We start from the raw sequence: 23171 nt of genomic DNA, 5'->3' as shown, positions 1-23171 counted from the left end.
CAACCCAATCAAAAAAGGTATTATAGAACTAAACAGAGAATTCACAACAGAGGAATCTCAAATGGCTGAGAAGTACCTAAAGAAACGTTCAAAGTCTTTAGTCATCAGAAAAATGCAAATCAAAATGAAACTAAGATTCTACCGCACACCAATCAGAATGGCTAAGATCAAAAACAGAGGTGACAGAACATGTTGGTGACAATGTGGAGAAAGAGGAACACTCCTCCATTGCTGGTCGGATTGCAAACTGAAAGAACCAATCTGGAAACCAATTTGGAGGTCCCTCAGAAAATTGGAAATAGACCTACCTGAAGACTCAGCTATACCACTCCTGAGCATATACCCAAAAGATGCTCCAGCATACCAGAGGGGCGCGTGTTCCACTGTGTTCATAGCAGCCGTATTTATGATAGCCAGAAGCTGGAAACAACCCAGATGTCCCATGACAGAAGACTGGATACAGAAAATGTGGTTCATTTATACAATGGAATAATACTCAGCTATTAAGAATGAGGACATCCAGAGTTTTGCAGGCAAATAGATGGAACTAGAAAATATCATCCTGAGTGAGGTAACTCAGACACAAAATGACATGCATAGTATATACTCAATAATAAGTAGATGTGGATATTATCCAAAAATATACAGAATACCCAGAATTCACAGAACTCAAGAGGGCTAATATGCCGAAGAACCCAAGTGAGGATGCCTCAATCCCACTTGGGAGGGTGAAAAAGCAATCACAGGAGGGGGGAAGGAGGGATCTGGGTGGGAAAGGGGACAAGGAGGGAAAGAGGGGAACATGATCAGATATTGGGGGGGACAGGACCAGCAGAAAGAATGAAAACAGGTTATCTCAGGAAGTAGGAGTTGGTAGGGTGGGAACTCTAGAATGTACCAGAGACCTTGGAGGTGAGAGACCTGGGAGCTACCTAGTTGGTGGCTGAGTGTCTGAGAGATCATAGGGGTCCAGGTTACTTGAGACTGCTTTTCTTCCTATGAGATTTCCCGTCTCAACTTTTTGCAGCCTTTCCCTAATTTAATCACAGGGATCCCCTACTTCAGTCCATTGGTTCGGTGTAAGTATCTGCATCTGTCTCAGTCAGCTGCTTGTTGGGCCTCTCAGAGGGCAGTCACTCTTGGCTCCTGTCTATAAGTACATCATAGCATCATAATAGTGCCAGGACTTGATGAATCCCAAGTTGGGCCTGTCACTGATCTCCTTTCCCCTAGTCTCTTCTCCGTTTTTGTCCCTGAAGTTCTTTTAGACAGGAACAGTTCTGGGTCAAAAAGTTTGACTATGAGTTAGTAACTCCATCCTTCCTCTTGAGGCCTCATGTATCTATTCAAGATGGACTTTTTGAGTTCCCTCTCCCCACTGTTGGGCATTTTGGCTAAGGTAACCCCCATTGAGTCCTGAGAGTCTTTCACCTCCCAAGTCTCTGGTACTTTCTAGAGGGTCTCCCTCCGTATCATGACTACTGTATTTATCTCATTCCCATCCCTTCCTCTTACTGTTCAACTCCTCCCAGGACACCAACCTCCTCTCAAATTTACAACCCCTTCTTTAATTATTCATTCACACACACACACACACACACACACACATACACACATGCACAATTGCATGCACACACAGAGCCTGATGAGTCCATTTAGGGTTTACCACTTGTAAAACGTGTGTTGGATAAGCCTGTCATGGGGAGATTATCCCTGGAGAAAACTAATTTTCTTCACCTCATTCATTAGCCATTGACTGCTTGTAGCTCTTATCTTTTCATCTATGGGTGGGGTCTTGTGAGATTTCTCCCATCCATGTTGGGATGTCATCTGCTGTTGTCATTGTTTACATCTTATTTAAGCAGCCATTTGTTGCTATTTCATGGGTATAGCTTCCCTATGCTAGATAGAAGACAAACCCTCACACAAGAAAACCTAATCTTTGTCTCTTAGAATCTTTCTATTGTGTTGTAGATTTGTCAGCTGGGTTTTGGGCACCCCATGGTAAGATGATCTCTGTAGTTTGGCCAGTTGTGACTTTCTGTAATTGTCCCCATCTCTTGCAAAAGGAAACTTTATTGATGAAGAGCAAAGTCTACAATTATCTGTGTATATAAAGATAAGTATTTATAATGCAGTTAGAAAGTATACTAGTTTAGAAAAATGACAGAGCTAGATATTGCCTAGGGTGGCCTTGAGACATCACTTGACATTAAAGGTCATTGTATGTAATTTTCTTGAAGACCTTAGGGATTTTCATGTTATATTCTCTTCTTCCTACAAGTACAACTAAGTTTGTTGGACATGCAATTTAAGATTGGCTCCTTTCAGAGTTAGAGTTTGCTAGTTAGTTTCTCTGTTAATTAATATGTGGGCTTAATTACAGATGACAAGCTGTCAGACCTCTTCATTCTCTCCATGATTCCAATAAGTTACCAAGTATGGCAAGATATAAATCCTTATGACACTTTATTAGACAGCTGTGGCAACTCCCCCATTTCTTTTCTCCAAAGCTCATTAAAGTTTTCCCTAAATAGCAAGCCTTCCTTTTAATTCATTTTATGCCCAGAATCTCAGCCCCTACTGTGAGTACCCACACCTCCTTGCAGTGTAATGCTTCCTGTCATAATTTTTCAGCACAGAGCAAGATTAAACAAATGTCCAAAAGAAGAGAGTGGCTCTGTCAGAAATGTTTTACTTATCTTAAAACTGGTGTAATCTTCTCTTTTCATAGGCACTGTATGGTTTCGTTCCCAAACACACACACACAAACTCACACACACACACACACACACACACACAGAATGGTAAGGTCACAGAAATTTTTGCAAATGAAGTAAGGGGTCTGATGAATTCATTGAAACACAGTCACTTACTGCAAACTTCTTTTTATAGGTTTATGGGCCACTGTTGATATCAGAATCTCAGACCTAAACTCTTTATAGTTAGAGAATATGGGCCCACTAAGAGATAATAACATGGTCAATATACCATATTTCCATACATAAACAGAGATTTAAGAAAGTCAGTGGCATTATTTATGTGAAGAATAAGAAACTTATTACTATGTTATTATTATTATTAATGGTACCTAACAGTTACTGACCTTGCTCCTAAATACTTTAGGTGCCATTTTTTGGGTAGTGTTTCTAGCACTTAAAAAAACTGTTAAGCATTTATTCCTAAAGATGAGAAAGGTGAGAATCAGGAAAATAAAGTTAGGATTCTTTTTGCAAGACTGAGAAGTAACTTTAAGCCTATTGATCTTAATTGTATCCTGTGTTATAATTTATTCTGCCACCATTTAACTTTCAAAATGGACAACCGGTTTAGGACTCAACAACCTTGCTTTCCTCATTCAAAAATAATAAACAAACAAATAAGCAAACAAACAAATGTTCTCATGGGGAATTGGAAGGTACAATAAGCAATAGGACCTTTCTGTCTTGAGAATTAACCTATGTTAGACATTACTGCTGTGAATATTCTAGACTTGGCATTACATGGAGATAATAACTGAACTTATAATTAAGAACCATTGCTTAGGTATTTGAAAGTCCTATAATTATCAATTACTGCACCCAATATGCAACCCGATGTGGCTAGATCTTAAAAGTTATTTGAATCAGTACTCAAAATACAGAATCTTAAGAATTATCTTGATATTCTTTCATTTTTTAAAAATATAATTGAGATCTACAAGAATCCAAAACATTTGGTCAAATGAAATTATTCTCATGTGCTCCATATCATGTGTGGCTCTCTTTCTTTCTTTTTTTTTTTCAGTCTTTTTTTTTTTTATTAACTTGAGTATTTCTTATATACATTTCGAGTGTTATTCCCTTTCCCGGTTTCCGGGCAAACATCCCCCTCCCCCCTCCCCTTCCTTATGGGTGTCCCCCTCCCAACCCTCCCCCCATTGCCGCCCTCCCCCCATAGACTAGTTCACTGGGGGTTCAGTCTTAGCAGGACCCAGGGCTTCCCCTTCCATTGGTGCTCTTACTAGGATATTCATGGCTACCTATGGGGTCAGAGTCCAGGGTCAGTCCATGTATAGTCTTTAGGTAGTGGCTTAGTCCCTGGAAGCTCTGGTTGCTTGGCATTGTTGTACTTTTGGGGTCTCGAGCCCCTTCAAGCTCTTCCACTTCTTTCTCTGATTCCTTCAATAGGGGACCTATTCTCAGTTCAGTGGTTTGCTGCTGGCATTCGCCTCTGTATTTGCTGTATTCTGGCTGTGTCTCTCAGGAGCGATCTACATCCGGCTCCTGTCGGTCTGCACTTCTTTGCTTCATCCATCTTGTCTAATTGGGTGGCTGTATATGTATGGGCCACATGTGGGGCAGGCTCTGAATGGGTGTTCCTTCAGTCTCTGTTTTAATCTTTGCCTCTCCCTTCCCTGCCAAGGGTATTCTTTTTCCTCATTTAAAGAAGGAGTGAAGCATTCACATTTTGATCATCCATCTTGAGTTTCGTTTGTTCTAGAAATCTAGGGTAATTCAAGCATTTGGGCTAATAGCCACTTATCAATGAGTGCATACCATGTATGTCTTTCTGTGATTGGGTTAGCTCACTCAGGATGATATTTTCCAGTTCCAACCATTTGCCTACGAATTTCATAAACTCGTTGTTTTTGATAGCTGAGTAATATTCCATTGTGTAGATGTACCACATTTTCTGTATCCATTCCTCTGTTGAAGGGCATCTGGGTTCTTTCCATTTTCTGGCTATTATAAATAAGGCTGAGATGAACATAGTGGAGCACGTGTCTCTTTTATATGTTGAGGCATCTTTTGGGTATATGCCCAAGAGAGGTATAGCTGGATCCTCAGGCAGTTCAATGTCCAATTTTCTGAGGAACCTCCAGACTGATTTCCAGAATGGTTTTACCAGTCTGCAATCCCACCAACAATGGAGGAGTGTTCCTCTTTCTCCACATCCTCGCCAGCATCTGCTGTCACCTGAGTTTTTGATCTTAGCCAATCCCACTGGTGTGAGGTGAAATCTCAGGGTTGTTTTGATTTGCATTTCCCTTATGACTAAAGATGTTGAACATTTCTTTAGGTGTTTCTCAGCCATTCGGCATTCCTCAGCTGTGAATTCTTTGTTTAGCTCTGAACCCCATTTTTTAATAGGGTTATTTGTTTCCCTGCGGTCTAACTTCTTGAGTTCTTTGTATATTTTGGATATAAGGCCTCTATCTGTTGTAGGATTGGTAAAGATCTTTTCCCAATCTGTTGGTTGCCGTTTTGTCCTAACCACAGTGTCCTTTCCCTTACAGAAGCTTTGCAGTTTTATGAGATCCCATTTGTCGATTCTTGATCTTAGAGCATAAGCCATTGGTGTTTTGTTCAGGAAATTTTTTCCAGTGCCCATGTGTTCCAGATGCTTCCCTAGTTTTTCTTCTATTAGTTTGAGTGTGTCTGGTTTGATGTGGAGGTCCTTGATCCACTTGGAAATAAGCTTTGTACAGGGTGATAAGCATGGATCGATCTGCATTCTTCTACATGTTGCCCTCCAGTTGAACCAGCACCATTTGCTGAAAATGCTATCTTTTTTCCATTGGATGGTTTTGGCTCCTTTGTCAAAAATCAAGTGACCATAGGTGTGTGGGTTCATTTCTGGGTCTTCAATTCTATTCCATTGGTCTATCTGTCTGTCTCTGTACCAATACCATGCAGTTTTTATCACTATTGCTCTGTAATACTGCTTGAGTTCAGGGATAGTGATTCCCCCTGAAGTCCTTTTATTGTTGAGGATAGCTTTAGCTATCCTGGGTTTTTTGTTATTCCAGATGAATTTGCAAATTGTTCTGTCTAACTCTTTGAAGAATTGGATTGGTATTTTGATGGGGATTGCATTGAATCTGTAGATCGCTTTTGGTAAAATGGCCATTTTTACTATATTAATCCTGCCAATCCATGAGCATGGGAGATCTTTCCATTTTCTGAGGTCTTCTTCAATTTCTTTCCTCAGTGTCTTGAAGTTCTTATTGTACAGATCTTTTACTTGCTTGGTTAAAGTCACACCGAGGTACTTTATATTATTTGGGCCTATTATGAAGGGTGTCGTTTCCCTAATTTCTTTCTCGGCTTGTTTCTCTTTTGTATAGAGGAAGGCAAGTGATTTATTTGAGTTAATTTTATACCCAGCCACTTTGCTGAAGTTGTTTATCAGCTTTAGTAGTTCTCTGGTGGAACTTTTGGGATCACTTAAATATACTATCATGTCATCTGCAAATAGTGATATTTTGACCTCTTCTTTTCCGATCTGTATCCCTTTGATCTCCTTTTGTTGTCTGATTGCTCTGGCTAGAACTTCAAGAACTATATTGAATAAGTAGGGAGAGAGTGGGCAGCCTTGTCTAGTCCCTGATTTTAGTGGGATTGCTTCAAGTTTCTCTCCATTTACTTTAATGTTAGCAACTGGTTTGCTGTATATGGCTTTTACTATGTTTAGGTATGGGCCTTGAATTCCTATTCTTTCCAGGACTTTTATCATGAAGGGGTGTTGAATTTTGTCAAATGCTTTCTCAGCATCTAATGAAATGATCATGTGGTTCTGTTCTTTCAGTTTGTTTATATAATGGATCACGTTGATGGTTTTCCGTATATTAAACCATCCCTGCATGCCTGGGATGAAGCCTACTTGATCATGGTGGATGAATGTTTTGATGTGCTCTTGGATTGGGTTTGCCAGAATTTTATTGAGTATTTTTGCGTCGATATTCATAAGGGAAATTGGTCTGAAGTTCTCTTTCTTTGTTGTGTCTTTGTGTGGTTTAGGTATAAGAGTAATTGTGGCTTCGTAGAAGGAATTCGGTAGGGCTCCATCTGTTTCAATTTTGTGGAATAGTTTGGATAATATTGGTATGAGGTCTTCTATGAAGGTTTGATAGAATTCTGCACTAAACCCGTCTGGACCTGGACTCTGTTTGGTTGGGAGACCTTTAATGACTGCTTCTATTTCCTTAGGAGTTATGGGGTTGTTTAACTGGTTTATCTGTTCCTGATTTAACTTCGATACCTGGTATCTGTCTAGGAAATTGTCCATTTCCTGAAGATTTTCAAATTTTGTTGAATATAGGTTTTTATAGTAAGATCTGATGATTTTTTGAATTTCCTCTGAATCTGTAGTTATGTCTCCCTTTTCATTTCTGATTTTGTTAATTTGGACGCACTCTCTGTGTCCTCTTGTTAGTCTGGCTAAGGGTTTATCTATCTTGTTGATTTTCTCAAAGAACCAACTTTTGGTTCTGTTGATTCTTTCTATGGTCCTTTTTGTTTCTACTTGGTTGATTTTAGCTCTGAGTTTGATTATTTCCTGCCTTCTGCTCCTCCTGGGTGTATTTGCTTCTTTTTGTTCTAGAGCTTTTAGGTGTGCTGTCAAGCTGCTGACATATGCTCTTTCCTGTTTCTTTCTGCAGGCACTCAGCGCTATGAGTTTTCCTCTTAGCACAGCTTTCATTGTGTCCCATAAGTTTGAGTATGTTGTATCTTCATTTTCATTAAATTCTAAAAAGTTTTTAATTTCTTTCTTTATTTCTTCCTTGACCAGGTTATCATTGAGTAGAGCATTGTTCAATTTCCACGTATATGTGGGCATTCTTCCCTTATTGTTATTGAAGACCAGTTTTAGGCCGTGGTGGTCCGATAGCACGCATGGGATTATTTCTATCTTTCTGTACCTGTTGAGGCCCGTTTTTTGACCAATTATATGGTCAATTTTGGAGAAAGTACCATGAGGAGCTGAGAAGAAGGTATATCCTTTTGCTTTAGGATAGAATGTTCTATAAATATCCGTTAAGTCCATTTGGCTCATGACTTCTCTTAGTCTGTCGACATCACTGTTTAATTTCTGTTTCCATGATCTGTCCATTGATGAGAGTGGGGTGTTGAAATCTCCCACTATTATTGTGTGAGGTGCAATGTGTGTTTTGAGCTTTAGTAAGGTTTCTTTTACGTATGTAGGTGCCCTTGTATTTGAGGCATAGATATTTAGGATTGAGAGTTCATCTTGGTGGATTTTTCATTTGATGAATATGAAGTGTCCTTCCTTATCTTTTTTGATGACTTTTAGTTGGAAATTGATTTTATTTGATATTAGAATGGCTACTCCAGCTTGCTTCTTCTGACCATTTGCTTGGAAAGTTGTTTTCCAGCCTTTCACTCTGAGGTAGTGTCTGTCTTTGTCTCTGAGGTGTGTTTCCTGTAGGCAGCAGAATGCAGGGTCCTCGTTGCGTATCCAGTTTGTTAATCTATGTCTTTTTATTGGGGAGTTGAGGCCATTGATATTGAGAGATATTAAGGAATAGTGATTATTGTTTCCCTTTATATTCATATTTGGATGTGAGGTTATGTTTGTGTGCTTTCATTCTCTTTGTTTTGTTGCCAAGACGATTAGTTTCTTGCTTCTTCTAGGGTATAGCTTGCCTCCTTATGTTGGGCTTTACCATTTATTATCCTTTGTAGTGCTGGATTTGTAGAAAGATATTGTGTAAATTTGGTTTTGTCATGGAATATCTTGGTTTCTCCATCAATGTTAATTGAGAGTTTTGCTGGATACAGTAACCTGGGCTGGCATTTGTGTTCTCTTAGGGTCTGTATGACATCAGTCCAGGATCTTCTGGCCTTCATAGTTTCTGGCGAGAAGTCTGGTGTGATTCTGATAGGTCTCCCTTTATATGTTACTTGACCCTTTTCCCTTACTGCTTTTAATATTCTTTCTTTATTTTGTGCGTTTGGTGTTTTGACAATTATGTGACGGGAGGTGTTTCTTTTCTGGTCCAATCTATTTGGAGTTCTGTAGGCGTCTTGTATGTCTATGGGTATCTCTTTTTTTAGGTTAGGGAAGTTTTCTTCTATGATTTTGTTGAAGATATTTACTGGTCCTTTGAGCTGGGAGTCTTCACTCTCTTCTATACCTATTATCCTTAGGTTTGATCTTCTCATTGAGTCCTGGATTTCCTGTATGTTTTGGACCAGTAGCTTTTTCCGCTTTACATTATCTTTGACAGTTGAGTCAATGATTTCTATGGAATCTTCTGCTCCTGAGATTCTCTCTTCCATCTCTTGTATTCTGTTGGTGAAGCTTGTATCTACAGCTCCTTGTCTCTTCTTTTGGTTTTCTATATCCAGGGTTGTTTCCATGTGTTCTTTCTTGATTGCTTCTATTTCCATTTTTAATTCCTTCAACTGTTTGATTGTGTTTTCCTGGAATTCTTTCAGGGATTTTTGCGATTCCTCTCTGTAGGCTTCTACTTGTTTATTAATGTTTTCCTGTGTTTCCCTAAGTGTGTTCATGTCTTTCTTGAAGTCCTCCAGCATCATGATCAAATATGATTTTGAAACTAGATCTTGCTTTTCTGGTGTGTTTGGATATTCCATGTTTGTTTTGGTGGGAGAATTGGGCTCTGATGATGGCATGTAGTCTTGGTTTCTGTTGCTTGGGTTCCTGCGCTTGCCTCTCGCCATCAGATTATCTCTAGTGTTACTTTGTTCTGCTATTTCTGACAGTGGCTAGACTGTCCTATAAGCCTGTGTGTCAGGAGTGCTGTAGACCTGTTTTCCTCTCTTTCAGTCAGTTATGGGGACAGAGTGTTCTGCTTTCGGGCGTGTAGTTTTTCCTCTCTACAGGTCTTCAGCTGTTCCTGTGGGCCTGTGTCTTGAGTTCACCAGGCAGCTTTCTTGCAGCAGAAAATTTGGTCTTACCTGTGGTCCCGAGGCTCAGGTTCGCTCGTGGGGTGCTGTCCAGGGGCTCTCTGCAGCGGCAGCAACCAGGAAGACCTGTGCCGCCCCTTCCAGGAGCTTCAGTGCACCAGGGTTCCAGATGGTCTTTGGTGTTTTCCTCTGGCGTCCGAGATATGTGTGCAGGGAGCAGTCTCTTCTGGTTTCCCAGGCTTGTCTGCCTCTCTGAAGGTTTAGCTCTCCCTCCCACGGGATTTGGGTGCAGAGAACTGTTTATCCGGCCTGTTTCTTTCAGGTTCCGGCGGTGTCTCAGGCCGGTGTCCTGCCGCTCCTGGGCCCTCCCCAACGGGAGCCCAGAGGCCTTATACAGTTTCCTCTTGGGCCAGGGGTGTGGGCAGGGGTGAGCAGTGTTGGTGGTCTCTTCCGCTCTGCAGCCTCAGGAGTGCCCACCTGACCAGGCGGTTGGGTCTCTCTCTCACCGGGTCTGGGAGCAGAGAGCTGCTGCGGGCCGGGATCCGCGGGTGTGGGACTTCCGGTAAACACAGAACGTGCCCTGTCCTAGAGAAATTCTGCTTCCGTGTGTCCCAAGCTCACCAGGCAGCTTTCTTGCAGCAGAAAATTTGGTCTTACCTGTGGTCCCGAGGCTCAGGTTCGCTCGTGGGGTGCTGCCCAGGGGCTCTCTGCAGCGGCAGCAACCAGGAAGACCTGTGCCGCCCCTTCCGGGAGCTTCAGTGCACCAGGGTTCCAGATGGTCTTTGGCTTTTTCCTCTGGCCTCCGAGATGTGTGTGCAGGGAGCAGTCTCTTCTGGTTTCCCAGGCTTGTCTGCCTCTCTGAAGGTTTAGCTCTCCCTCCCACGGGATTTGGGTGCAGAGAACTGTTTATCCGGTCTGTTTCTCGTGGCTCTCTTTCTTAACTTTCTTCTTACTATGTTATGATTTGATTTCCATTTCTTGTTTGCTTCCTATATTTCAAAATAAATGTCATGTATATTGGGAAATATTTATAGATTCACTTTGTAGGAATCTTCAGGCTCTGCAGTAATAGCTTCCAAACCACAATTGTATTTGGGGATGCATGAATACATGGGCTTTGTTGAATATTGTGATTTTGAAGCCCTCAATGTGCTCAAAAAGTACTATTAGCAAAAGAGACATTAAAAGAGCATAAAATGCAATTGAGAAACAATGAACTGCATATATTTATACATTATGATTAGATGAATTTGAACTTAAGCATAAAGCAATGAAGACATCATGACCAAGATAAGGGACATGCACAGCACACCCAAAGGCATCTTAATTTTGCTCCCACCTTGTCCTCCTCGCTGATACCTGTACTACTACTGATTTTCTGTCAGTAGACATTACTTTTCGAATTATACAATTTTATATTATGCAGTGTCACAATATGTACCATTTTTAAACATTTGGGACTGTAAAGTGCTTGGAGGTGTACTCACACATCTCAGGTACTGCCTTTAATTTAAAAGCCAATGTGCCTTGCTTTAAAACAAGATTTGTTTTATTTTAATCAACACTAGAATACAAATTCTTAAGAACTATCTCAAAATTCTTTAATAGTATCACTGAGGTGTAGAAAAGCTCAAAACATTTGATCCAATGAAAAGACATCTGGCTTATTTCACATGTGCCTTTCTTTCTGCTCACCACGTTATGCTTTCCATCTCTTGTTGGCTTTCCTTATTTCAAAATGTATGTTGGGAAATCCTTCTAGATTCACTTTCTACGACTAGTTAGGTCCTCTACTAAGGACTTGCAAATGATAAAGCATTTTCTGCAAAAGCATGAGGATCAGAGTTCAGTTGCCAGCACTCACACAAGCATGGCTGCTCTTGCCTTTAACTATGTTTTAACTCAGTTTTGAGGAGTCAGAGACAAAAGAATCCCTGGGGCTTGCTGGTTGTTGAGGTTAGTAAATCTGTGTACAACTAGTTTAGTGAGAAGTGCTGTCTCAAAATTTAAGGTAGGGAAGAATTGAGGAAGACAGCATTGACCTCTGGGTTCCACATCTGTTTGCACATGCATGCACACATACATGTGTACATAAATTCAAATATGCATTAATATAAAATAAATACACATGATGCAACATATTGTGATGTTTGGACATATATCTACAAACAATCCAGTCAGAGCAATTAGAATTTCTGTCACCTCTCACATTTGTCATTTCTTTGTGCTGTGAGTATCCAAGTTACTCTTGTATCTACTTTTGATAGCAACCAGATATTATGGTTAACTATAGTCACCACACCATGTAAAAGAACAGGATTTTCCTCCCAGGATATTATAAATTTCTACCAATTTGTCAGTCACTTGCCCATATCCCTCTACCCTATCTTATGGTAACTAGTATATCACTGTGTAGTCTGTAAGACTCACTATTTTAGATTTCAGAAACACACTGCTCTTATGCACCTTTCTTATTTACTTGGCATAATGTTTCTGGGTTCATTTATCTTATAAGTGTACATCTCCTTTTAACAATGTATAGTTAGGCTATTACCAATTTTTTAATCACAATTTTTATGGTTTTGTCTTATTTTTGATGTTCTTTGAGTTTCTTTTATATTCTTGGTAGTAAATGTTTGTCAGATGTGTAATTATATAATTATTGTATTTTCTCACATTAAGTTGCTACTTTAATCCATTGATGAATTTTTCTTTGATGTTTTCTTAAAAATCTCATTTATTCTTTATAACTTTATTGTCTTTTGTTTTAATATTATATTTGATAGAAATAGAGTTTTATATATAACCTGTGATACTTTACAGAATTGTCAGGAAGGTCTATACATCCTAGTACCTTTACTTTTATGAAAAGTTTTTGTCATAACTCAGCCCCATTGCCACAGCTATGTTTGCCTTTGATGTCTGTGATTGGGGGGTATTAGAAATCCCTAGCAGATAATTTTTATGGAATATTTCCCCATATTTTCATCTAATAATTCTTTGTTATTACTTCTGTTCATTTTGAATTACTTATTAATGAGAGACAGGTCTAGTAGACAGTTAATTTTCTCCAGAACTGTTAAAGACACTGTCCTTTCCCAATTATTTGTTCTTGGCATCTTTGTTAAAAAGGTAGTCTGCATAATATAGGTGGATTTCATTTTGGGCTATGTAATCTCCTTTATGGCTTTATAATATTTTGTTTTATATATTAGTTATATTAGTATCATGTAGTTTTGATTGCTATAACTTTGTAAACACATTTTGAAGTCATGTAATGTGATGCATGATCCCTCCAGTCTTGTTCTTTTTCTTCTACTTTTTTTTTCTATTTGTGTGTTTTATTCTGGTTTCAGACATTTTGATAATAGTGGATTTTTTGTTCTTGTGGTATTTTTCTTTGTCAAGTGACCAGTACACACACAAAAAAGAATGCATAGTCTTGACTTATAAGATACTTAGGTTCTCTTGAACACACACACACACACACACACACACACACACACACGCATATATATATATATACGTATATATATATATATAGTTATTTGCAATGCTGAGTGATCAATTTCTTGACCATATTCATATAAACATATGAGGGGAAAACAATGAACAAAATCTTAAAGGAAATAAGTTCTAAAGTCAATCACTGTAGGATAATAGGAGCTTCACAGACAAAATTAGAGAAAGCATCCAGAAGATATGTAAAGGTCATATGGGAAACTGCTGGTAAAAATAATCCTCAAAGCAACCCTATACCCAGAAAGACAAACATGGTATGTATTCACTTGTAAGTGGATATTAGCCTTAAAGTACAGGATACCTATGCTACACTCCACAGACCCAAAGAAACTAAGTAACAAGGACAGCACAAGGGAGGACTCTTGAGTCTCATCAAGTAGGAGAAATAAAATAGACATTGGGGGTGGATGGGGGTAAGAAAATGGGTGGGAGAGGGTATGGGGAGGGGAGCAGGAGGGATCTTGGGGAAGGAAGGAGGGAGAGAGTAATGGGAGAGAGAACTGGAATAAGCAGGATCTGGGACAATGGAAACTCCCAGGAACCTATGAGAGTGACCCTAGCTAAGACTCATAGCAATAGAGGATATGGAACCTGAAATAGCCATCTCCAGTAACCAGAAAAGATTTCCAATGGAGGGATCGGTACACCAACCAACCAACAAAACTTTTGATCTGCAATTTGTCCTGCCAACAAGAGGTGCATGGATAAAGATAGAACAAAAATTGAGGAAATGGGCCACCAATAACTGCTTGAGACTTATGCCATGAAGTACTGTTAATAATATTCTGCTAAAGCTTCTGTAAGGCAAAGGACACTGTGGTTAGGACAAAACGGCAACCAACAGATTGGGAAAAGATCTTTACCAATCCTACAACAGATAGAGGCCTTATATCCAAAATATACAAAGAACTCAAGAAGTTAGACCGCAGGGAAACAAATAACCCTATTAAAAAATGGGGTTCAGAGCTAAACAAAGAATTCACAGCTGAGGAATGCCGAATGGCTGAGAAACACCTAAAGAAATGTTCAACATCTTTAGTCATAAGGGAAATGCAAATCAAAACAACCCTGAGATTTCACCTCACACCAGTGGGATTGGCTAAGATCAAAAACTCAGGTGACAGCAGATGCTGGCGAGGATGTGGAGAAAGAGGAACACTCCTCCATTGTTGGTGGGATTGCAGACTGGTAAAACCATTCTGGAAATCAGTCTGGAGGTTCCTCAGAAAATTGGACATTGAACTGCCTGAGGATCCAGCTATACCTCTCTTGGGCATATACCCAAAAGATGCCTCAACATATAAAAGAGACACGTGCTCCACTATGTTCATCGCAGCCTCATTTATAATAGCCAGAAGCTGGAAAGAACCCAGATGCCCTTCAACAGAGGAATGGATACAGAAAATGTGGTACATCTACACAATGGAATATTACTCAGCTATCAAAAACAACGAGTTTATGAAATTCGTAGGCAAATGGTTGGAACTGGAAAATATCATCCTGAGTGAGCTAACCCAATCACAGAAAGACATACATGGTATGCACTCATTGATAAGTGGCTATTAGCCCAAATGCTTGAATTACCCTAGATCCCTAGAACAAACGAAACTCAAGACGGATGATCAAAATGTGAATGCTTCACTCCTTCTTTAAATGAGGAAAAAAAATACCCTTGGCAGGGAAGGGAGAGGCAAAGATTAAAACAGAGACTGAAGGAACACCCATTCAGAGCCTGCCCCACATGTGGCCCATACATATACAGCCACCCAATTAGACAAGATGGATGAAGCAAAGAAGTGCAGACCGACAGGAGCCGGATGTAGATCGCTCCTGAGAGACACAGCCAGAATACAGCAAATATAGAGGCGAATGCCAGCAGCAAACCACTGAACTGAGAATAGGTCCCCTATTGAAGGAATCAGAGAAAGAAGTGGAAGAGCTTGAAGGGGCTCGAGACCCCAAAAGTACAACAATGCCAAGCAACCAGAGCTTCCAGGGACTAAGCCACTACCTAAAGACTATACATGGACTGACCCTGGACTCTGACCCCATAGGTAGCAATGAATATCCTAGTAAGAGCACCAGTGGAAGGGGAAGCCCTGGGTCCTGCTAAGACTGAACCCCCAGTGAACTAGTCTATGGGGGGAGGGCGGCAATGGGGGGAGGGTTGGGAGGGGAACACCCATAAGGAAGGGAGGGGGGAGGGGGATGTTTGCCCGGAAACCGGGAAAGGGAATAACACTCGAAATGTATATAATAAATACTCAAGTTAATAAAAAAAAATAATATTCTGCTATACTTGCAAACAGGAGCATAGCCTTCATCACAGAGTCTTCATCCCATATCTGATGGAAACAGATCAACAACCAAACATTAAGAACAAGCTTGGGGAAATCCTGTGGAAGAGGTGAAAAAGAATTATTGAAGCCAGAGAGTTCAGGATACCACAAGAAACCCTACAGAACCAACTAACCTGGGCCTATAGGGGCTCACAAAGGCTGAACTGCCAAAGAGGCAGCATGCATGAGATGGACGTAGGCCCCCTACACATATGTAAGAGTTGTGCAGCTAAGTCTTTATGTAGAACCCTTAAAAACTGGAGCAGGGGCTGTTTTTTATTCTGTTGCTTGGCTTTGGAACCCTTTTCCCCTACTGGGATGCTTTGTCTAGATGTATCTAGTCCTATTACAACTTGATATGCAAGGCTGGTTGATATCCATTGGAGACTTCCTCTTCTCTGAAGAGAAAGGGAGGGGACATGGTGTATATGTGTGGAGGATTAGGAGGGGAGTAGAGAGGGGAAGCTGTGATTGGGATTAAATTAAACAAATAAATCAGTTAATTTAAAAATTACAATAGAAAGTAAATATTTCCTTTTCATTATTCTAGATCACTTGTTCTCAACCTTCCAATTGATGCAACACTACAATACAGTTCCTAATGTGATGGTCACAACCATAAAATTATTTTTGTTATTAATTTATAACTGTAATTTTGCTATTCTTATGGATTATAATGTGTTTTCTGATTATCTTAGGCAACCCCTGTGGAAGGATTGCTGGGCCCTCTAACAGGTCATGGTCCATAGATTAATAACCACTGTTCTTGATGCTCAGAGGCTCAAGATCAAGGTTCTGGTAGATTCAATGTCCCGGAAGTCCCCTCCTTCTGATTTATAAATGGCCATATTCTAGTTATTTCTGATCATGGTGGAAAGAGACCTTTTCCCTCTTCTCTTGTCTCCTCTCTCCTCTCCCCTCATCCTCTTTCCTCTCCTCTTCAACTCTGTTTTCCCCTCTCCTCTCCTCCCCTCCGCTCTCCTCCCATCTGATCTCCTTTCCTTTCTGATCATTGCTTCTCTTCTCTTTGCCTCTCCCTTTCACACCCCTTCTCTCCTCTCTCCTCCTTTTCTTCTCTTCTGTCATCACCTTTTCTTTTAAAAACACTAATTTTATCCATGATGATGTTGCATTCATGACCTAATTATTTCCCCAAATTTCTACCTGAAAACACTCTAACACTGTAGATTTGGATTTTAATATGTGAATTGTTCAGTCATCATAAACATTCAGTCCATAGCAATTCCTAGTTTGAAGCTTGGGAAAATTAGGCTCATAGAAAATAAGTGATTATATATAGCGAAGAAGCTAGTGAATGACAGGCCTACTCTGGAATGATGGTCTTCCAGAGTCCATGTGATTTCTTCTTGTTAGGATAACAAGCAACTTTTCTTTATTTTATTTTTTATTTATTTTTACACTCTAGATTTTATTCCCCTCCCGGTCCACCCTCCGACTGTTCCACATCCCATACTGCCCCCCCAAGCCCACCCCGGTCTATGTGAGTGAGGATGTCCCCAGCCCCCTACTCCACCAGACTTCTAAACATCCTGTGACCTCCAGCCTCTTGAGGGTCAGGTGCATCTTCTCTGACTGAACCCAGACCTGGGAGTCCTCTGCTGTATATGTGTTGGGGTCCTCATCTCAGCTGGTGTATGCTGCCTGGTTGGTGGTCCAATGTCTGAGAGATCTCGGGCGTCCAGGTTAATTGAGACTGCTGGTCCTCCTACAGGGTTGCCCTCCTCCTCAGCTTCCTTCAGCTTTTCCCTAATTCAACCACAGGGTTAGCAGCTTCTGTCCATTGGTTGGGTGCACATACCTGCATCTGACTCTTTCAGCTGCTTGTTGGGTCTTTCAGAGGGCAGTCATGATAGGTCCTGTTTTGTGAAAACCCCATAGCCTTAGTAATGCTGTCGTCAGGTCTTGGAGCCTCCCCTTGAACTGTATCCTCTTTGGGCCTGTTGCTGTACCTCCTTTTCCTGAGGCTCTTCTCCATTTCCATCACTGCAGTTCTTTCAGATGGGAAAAACTATGGGTCAGAGTTTTAACTGTGGGATAGCAACCCCATCCCTTACTTGATGCCCTGTCTTTCTGCTAGAGGTGGGCTCTACAAGTCCCCCCCCACTGTAGGGCATTTAATCTAAGGTCCCACTTTTGGGTCCTGAGAGTCTCTCACTTCCCAGGTCTCTGGTATATTCTGGAGGGTCCTCCCAACCTCCTTTCTCCCAAGGTCGCCTGTTTCCACTTTTTCTGCTGGCTCTCAGGGCTTCAGTCCTTTCCCCCCACCCAGTACCAGATCATGTTCCCCTCTCCCCCACCCACAGTCTCTTTCCTTCCCCTGTCCTTCACTCCCTCCCCGCTTATAGTTGCTTCCTTCTCCCTCCCAAATGAGACTGAGACATCCTCACTTGGGCCCTTCAGCTTGTTGACCTTTTTGAGTTTGTGGACTGTATCTTCGGTATTCTGTACTTTTTTTTTTTTTTTTGGCTAATATCCACTTATTAGTGAGAACATATCATGCATGTTGTTTTGGGTCTGAGTTACTTCACTCATGGTAATATTTTCTAGTTCCAGCCATTTGCCTGCAAAACTCAGGATGTCCTCATTTTTTTTTTACATTTTATTTATTTTTTTTATTAACTTGAGTATTTCTTATATACATTTCGAGTGTTATTCCCTTTCCCGGTATCCGGGCAAACATCCCCCTCCCCCCTCCCCTTCCTTATGGGTGTTCCCCTCCCAACCCTCCCCCCATTGCCGCCCTCCCCCCACCAGTCTAGTTCACTGGGGGTTCAGTCTTAGCAGGACCCAGGGCTTCCCCTTCCACTGGTGCTCTTACTAGGATATTCATTGCTACCTATGAGGTCAGAGTCCAGGGTCAGTCCATGTATAGTCTTTAGGTAGTGGCTTAGTCCCTGGAAGCTCTGGTTGCTTGGCATTGTTGTGATGTCCTCATTTTTAATAGCTGAGTAGTACTCCACTGTGTAAATGAACCACATTTTCTGTATCAATTCTTCTGTCATGGGACATCTGGGTTATTTCTAGCTTCTGGCTATCATAAATACGGCTGCTATGAACATAATGGAGCACATGTCCTTGTTATATGTTGGAGCATCTTTTGGGTATATGCCCAGGAGTGGTATAGCTGAATCCTCAGGTAGTACAATGTCCAATTTTCTGAGGAACCTCCAGACTGATTTCCAGAGTGGTTGTACCAGTTTGAAATACCACCAACAATGGAGGAGTGTTCCTCTTTCTCCACATTCTCACCAGCATCTGTTGTCACCTGAGTTTTTGATCTTAGCCATTTTGACTGGTGTGAGGTGAAATCTCAGGGTTATTTTGATTTGCATTTCCTGGTTACTAAGGATGTTGAACATTTCTTTAGGTGCTTCTCAGCCATTTGATATTCCTCAGCTGAGAATTCTTTGTTTAGCTCTGTACCCCCATTTTTTATTAGGGTTATTTGGCTCTCCTGAGTCTAACTTCTTATGTTCTTTGTATATTTTGGATATTAGCCTTCTATCAGATGTAGGATTGGCAAAGATCTTTCCCAATCTGTTGGTTGCTGTTTTGTCCTAATGACAGTGTCTTTTGCCATACAGAAGATTTTCAGTTTTATGAGGTCCCATTTGTTGATTCTTTTTTTTCATATTTTTTTATTAACTTGAGTATTTCTTATATACATTTCAAGTGTTATTCCCTTTCCCGGTTTCCGGGCAAACATCCCCCTCCCCCCTCCCCTTCCTTATGGGTGTTCCCCTCCCAACCCTCCCCCCCCCCCATTTGTTGATTCTTGATCTTAGAGCATAAGTCATTGCTATTTTGTTCAGGAAAATTTCCCCAGTACCCATGTGTTGGAGACTCTTCCCCACTTTTTCTTCTATTAGTCTGAGTGTATCTGGTTTGATGTGGAGGTCCTTGATCCACTTGGACTTGAGCTCTGTTCAGGGCAATATGAATGGATCAATTTGCATTCTTCTACATGCTGACCTCCAGTTGAGCCAGCATCATTTGTTGAAAATGCTATCTTTCTTCCGTTGGATGGTTTTTAGCTTTGTTGTCAAAGATTAAGTGACCATAGGTGTGTAGGTTCATTTCTGGTTCTTCAATTCTATTCCATTGATCAACCTGTCTGTCTCTGTACCAATACTATGCTGATTTTATCACTATTGTCTGTAGTAGAGCTTGAGGTTAGCGATGGTGATTCCCCAGCTATTATCATATTGTTACGAATTTTTTGTTCTTTTGAGTTCTTTGCTAAAAGGGGGGTCCTTTCTGCTGGGACAAACTCTAGGTAGTCTGCTCCCCTGAAGAGGCTACATCCTGAGGCATACTAGAGGATCTGCTGGACTCAGAGCTTTTGGTAAGAACACCCCCCGAAGTCCCACAGCTTCCACCAGGAGCCCAGTGGACTCAGGGAACCACCATCTCCCCAAAACCCCCACCTGCCAAATACCAATCCCCTCTGTCTGGTTCTTTCTGCTGGGACAGACTGCTGGCTAGTCTGCTCTGTGGAAGATGCTATATCCTGAGGCATACCAGAAGAACCACTGCACTCAGAGCATTTGATAGCACATCTTGAGACATCCCAGGAGATCCACTGCACCCAGGTCACCACAGCTTGAAGGTACCCCAGGAGTTCCTTTGTACGCAGGGCAACTGGGCAACTGACACCACAGTCTGAAGACCTCCAAGGGGCTTTATGGCATGTATGGCAATTGGCCTCCCTTCTGGAGTGTGACTGCACACAAGGAAACAGAAATCACAGTTCATAGAAGCACCTCCTGGAGGACAGTTTCACATAGGACAACAGTTTGACTGCTCCTCTGAAGACTCAACAGTATGAAGGCCTCCAAGGAGATCTACTGGCCAGGGCAACAAATCAGTAGCTTCTCTGCCCTTCTGAATATCCCTCAGTTGGAAGGCTCCACGGGAGGTCTGTTGGGAACGATGACCTTAAAACCCTCCATTATTGATGTTAATATTATGGTTAGGGTTAAGTATGGTTAGGACCATAACCATTTTCCATGGTTAAGTTCATGGAAAATCCCCAGCCAGCTACAGAAGACTAATACAAATCTGGTCAGGATGAATAATGATATGATAAAGTTCTGACCTTGCTGAGAAATACATCTGACGTCAAGATGCCCAATGTAGATGGCCTGTAACCTTTCTTAGAAACCAACATCCTGTTGACATCAGCTGAGCACACAAATACTGTGTCCTTGGCCTGCATAAATGTTTCACACTTCCCCCTCCCTCTGTTACCCCTTTTATGGTATAAATTCAGCCTTGGGAAAAAATAAAATTGTCGCCTTGATCAGACTCTTGTCTTGGCGTCCTTCTTCGTGTGTCTCTTGTCCCCCATTCTCTTCCAGGTATCCTCTGCACCCTTGTTGACAGAGGTCTGCTACCGCCAGGGCCACAGGCCTACTTGGAGCAACTCAGGGACAAAAGAGGAAGATTCCAGACAGAGTCACTCAGACCAGAAAACACTAGGGATAACCAGATGTCTAAAGGCAAGTGCCAAGACCATAAGCAACAGAAGCCAATATATGTGGGCATCATCAGAACCCAGTTCTCCCACCACAGCAAGCCTTGAATACATCAACATACCTGAAGATCTATCCTATCTATCACTCCTATCTCATGAAGATAATAGAGTCCTTTAGGGAGAATATAAATAACTCAATGAAAGAAATGCAGAAAAATACAGGTAAATAGGTAGAAGCTCTTAAGGAGGAAACAAATTCCTTAAAGAAATACAGGAAAACACAAACAGGTGAAGAACTTGCATAAAATGATCCAAGACCTAAAAATGGAATTAGAAACAATAAAGAAAAGACAAATGGAAGCAAACCAGGAAATGGAAAACCTAGGAAAGAAGTCAGGAATTACAGATGTAAGTATCAGCAACAGAATACAAGTGATAAAAGAGAGAACCTCAGGTGTAGAAGATACCATAGAAGAAACTGACACAACTGTAAAAGAAAATTCAAAACATAAAAAACTCCTAACCCAAACATCTAGGAAATTCAGGACACAATGAAAAGACCAAGTCTAGGAATAATTGGAATGGAAGAGAATGAAGATCCCTAGCTCAAAGGACCTGAAATGTCTGTAACTTTTCTTGATATGTGGATTATTGTTAAAACTACTGTGTGTTTTGTCAAGTGGAATATAGAATAGGATTTTTAAGAATACTTTATTCTTTGCTTTGTTTTTATCAGAAGTTACAGAAGGCTCTGACATACTAAGATGTAGTTTTTCCAAATCCTTAGGAAAATCTGTTGTTTCCATGGTCTCTTGTTGCTGCCTTACTTTGCAAATACGCCTCCAACAAAAAGCCAGCTAGATACTATTTTTCAAGGAGGAACAATTACATGCAGGTTAGTGGTTTATTAGAGTGCAGTGAGATAAGTCTCTGATTTATCTATTGAAATCTAAGAAACAATAAGAAAGTAAAATGCAACATTTGAGACAAAACCCTGGAGAATGAGTCAATATTTTACTATTGCCCTTTGAGATGGGTTAACAAGTTATTTGGCTTATAAATATTCTAGGGAGGGGGAATATAATTGATATTTTGGGTACCTGGTTTATTTCTGTTACAGTCTCCCTAATTCTCTTGAACAAGTGAAAGAGATAGAATTAAAACAGAGCCTAACAGAGAATCACATGAAAGTTCATAGATTATTTAAGAAGAAACAGACTAATTTATTATCCTTTAAATAAACAGAGTGACTTTGATCAGTCTTAGATCCTGGGAAGAACTTAGTGTTCCTTATATGGACAGATTTAGCTTTTTTCAAACTGACAAGGGTACTGAAGTAACTTGTGTAAACTTCACTTCTAGCTGCAGGCATTCTTCCATCCTTAATTTTATTATGTTTTATAAAACTTGTCAGAATAGGGAAGTCCCAAACCCGCGGATCCCGGCCCGCAGCAGCTCTCTGCTCCCAGACCCGGTGAGAGAGAGACCCAACCGCCTGGTCAGGTGGGCACTCCTGAGGCTGCAGAGCGGAAGAGACCACCAACACTGCTCACCCCTGCCCACATCCCTGGCCCAAGAGGAAACTGTATAAGGCCTCTGGGCTCCCGTGGGGGAGGGCCCAGGAGCAGCAGGACCCCTGTGCCTGAGACACCACCAGAACCAGAAGGAAACAGACCAGATAAACAGTTCTCTGCACCCAAATCCCGTGGGAGGGAGAGCTAAACCTTCAGAGAGGCAGACAAGCCTGGGAAACCAGAAGAGACTGCTCCCTGCACACACATCTCGGAGGCCAGAGGAAAAAGCCAAAGACCATCTGGAACCCTGGTGCACTGAAGCTCCTGGAAGGGGCGGCACAGGTCTTCCTGGTTGCTGCCGCTGCAGAGAGCCCCTGGGCAGCACCCCACGAGCGAACCTGAGCCTCGGGACCACAGGTAAGACCAAATTTTCTGCTGCAAGAAAGCTGCCTGGTGAACTCAAGACACAGGCCCACAGGAACAGCTGAAGACCTGTAGAGAGGAAAAACTACACGCCCGAAAGCAGAACACTCTGTCCCCATAACTGACTGAAAGAGAGGAAAACAGGTCTACAGCACTCCTGACACACAGGCTTATAGGACAGTCTAGCCACTGTCAGAAATAGCAGAACAAAGTAACACTA

The sequence above is a fragment of the Rattus norvegicus genome, chromosome X (assembly GCF_021556685.1).
Source record: "Rattus norvegicus strain SHRSP/BbbUtx chromosome X, alternate assembly SHRSP_T2T, whole genome shotgun sequence".
Lineage (NCBI taxonomy): Eukaryota > Metazoa > Chordata > Mammalia > Rodentia > Muridae > Rattus > Rattus norvegicus.
This window is presented reverse-complemented; position numbering follows the sequence as displayed.